The sequence below is a fragment of the Camellia sinensis genome, chromosome 7 (assembly GCF_055761805.1).
Source record: "Camellia sinensis isolate YWXY chromosome 7, ASM5576180v1, whole genome shotgun sequence".
Classification (NCBI taxonomy): domain Eukaryota; kingdom Viridiplantae; phylum Streptophyta; class Magnoliopsida; order Ericales; family Theaceae; genus Camellia; species Camellia sinensis.
The window spans coordinates 105,645,401-105,648,097 of NC_138967.1; the positions used below are offsets into that span (position 1 = coordinate 105,645,401).

Sequence of the window (2,697 nt, forward strand, 5' to 3'; positions counted from 1 at the left end):
CGTATATTGAGTTTTTGCTACTAAAACCATTTAGTCGCCGAATGGAAAATAAAAAATTATTTTTTACCTTTGGTTACCAAAATTTTGGTCGCCAAAAGTTTATTTTCAGCGACAAACAAAAATTTTAGTTGTCGTATATTGAGTTTTGGTTACTAAAACCATTTAGTCGCTGAATGAAAAACAAAAAATTATTTTTTAATTTTGACGACCAAAATTTTGGTAACCAAAAGTTTATTTTTAGCGACAAAAAAAAATTTTAGTCACCAAAGAACTAAAATTTTTTAAGGGAGACATTTCAAATATTTTGGACGAATTTATAAAATACTTTCAGTGACTAAAAAATCTTAGTCACCAATAACCATCTATATAAAATATCTCACGCTCTTACTCTTCTCTCTCATCCTCTCTCGTCTTTCTTTCTCTCATTCCATATATAGCTGCCTGCCACTGTCACAAGGAGCACCCATCTCCAACCAGCCACCGTCGCATACGAGCAGCCATATCCAACTAGCGACAGTACCACATCGCACACCGTGGACAGTTGGTATTTCTTCTTCCTCTTTCTCTTCTTCTTCCCTTTCCCCTTCCTCTTCTTCTTCTCTCTCTCTCTCTCTCTCTCTCTCTCTCTCTCTCTCTGTGAAAATTTTTTGGGTGCAAGCGTTTGAATCTGTGAACAAAAATTTTGATGGGTATGAAAAAAAAAAAAACAAAGCAATCAAAGAGAGTCCCTGTGAAAGGTTGTGCTTGCGATGGGTTTTAGAGACTCAACCTGTGAAGCAACAAGTCGATAGCCTCCTCATTTACATACCCATCTCTCTCTCTCTCTCTGCCTCTACTTCTGGGACTTGAAATTTTGCAAGCGAAGTGTATGAAAATGACGGGTCCATCCAAACCCACCTCTCTCTCTACCTCTACTTCAGTTACAAGGAAGGTTCATTAATTTGTTTTTGTTTTTGTTTTTCTTTCCTTTTTTTCTTTTTTTTTTCTTGCCTTCAAACTGTTTGATAAAATGTCTCTTAGGCTTCTCAAGATTCTAAGCCACAAGCCTAACTTATTGGCAGTGTAATTGGTGCTCAAACATATGCTGAGTTCTTTGATCTAAGTTGGTGTTCATTAATAGGTTATTTTGATATATATTAGGGTGCTGTATTGATTTGCCTAAAAAAGTTTAGTGTTTTGTTTAGATTTTCCTAAAAATTTAGTAGTTGTGTTTTGATTGAGAGCATTGTTTTACAATAATAAGACTTTGGTACTTGAAATAGGAGTAGTTGGTGTGATTTGTTAGGCACTTGTTTACTTGTTCTTCAGTTTAATATTGCATTTCTGTAACAATTTGCTAGATGCTCTTGTCGAAGGTTGATTTTTTTTTTTTAATTATTATAAATTAGTTGGTGGATTGTGCTGTTTGTTTGGACAACTTGAAGGTTTGTGATAAGTATAGGTTACTGCTTCTGCACAGTTTCCAAGCCCAGTGTGTGGACATAAGACTTTTGCAAACACACATTTGTAGAAAGCACCACTCATTTGAGTGATGCTAGAGTTGAAGTGAATTTTTTTTTTAGTTGGAGTTAATTTGAGTTTAAAAGCAAGTCCTTAACATGATTCTACTCAAAAACTGAATAATTTACTGTTGACGATCATATGTGTAGTTGGAATACAAAATATCAAATATGTTTCTTTTCTTTCTTTTCTTCTTTATTTATTTACTTATTGTGCTAGACATCGAATTGAAGTTAGTCAGCTTCTTCTGATCGGTGGTAGTTGCTCTAGTTCTTTCCATTTACTATATGATTAATCATAATTCAGCTTAGATGGTCACAATCCCATAATTTGGTATGGTTTTTTATTTTGAAAGAGTATAAGCTGGTGTGCATAAGCTCAGGAAGTATATGGATATTGCATAGGGCAATGACCAACTTGATGCATACGGTTTCTTTGTTTGGTCTCATGTTTGCATGGGCTTCCTGTTTTGAGTAATATTATAACATGCATTACAAATTTTTTTGTAATCGTAATTGATATTGTCATGCATTGCAGGATGACAAGACAAATGTGCAATGTAATTAGTTCGAGTTCCTAGATGAAGATGACGAGAATGTGATGTTTGCATGGGCGCAATTTACATTATATTTTTGTTTATAGAAAACATGTACACTTGATATGTTTTGTTCTTAAGATTTTTTTTAATTTGGATTTTAATTGTTGGTTTGGATCAAGGTTCTAAATCGCGGTATCGGGTAACGTAACGGTATCGATCGCGGAATATCGGTATCGGTAGTATCGATCGGTACGTATCGGGAATCGAGTGTCGCGGTGGTGAAATTTTAAAAATCATTTCAAAGGTTTTTCAACTTTTTCTTTCCCGTACCGGTCTGAACCGGTGAGTATCGGCCCGTCGCGGCTTGTGTAACGGCTTGTGTAATGCTTACAGGCTGATACGTACCGGGACTCGGCCGATACTCCTGCGATTTTTAATCTCAGTGGTATATCGGCCTGTATCCGTCGCGGCACCCCATTTTTCCGATACGTATCGGCCGATACGTAGCGTATCGGCCGATATTTAGAACTATGGTTTGGATAGTATATGTATTTGGTGAATTATACTATGTTTATGGATTCGTATTTTCTTTGATATGTACGGTTAATAGTTAAGTTTTGTATATTGTTGAAAATTGAATGCTACAGGTTGTGAAGAAA

At 35.6% G+C, this 2,697-nt stretch overlaps 1 long non-coding RNA gene across 1 annotated transcript; it reads left to right on the forward strand.

The window, feature by feature from the left end:
- Positions 1–375: 375 nt before the first annotated feature.
- On the forward strand, positions 376–2,697 carry LOC145795236 (uncharacterized). The gene is made up of 2 exons (XR_014335825.1): positions 376–544; positions 2,038–2,697. It is a non-coding gene; the product is annotated as an uncharacterized LOC145795236 (long non-coding RNA).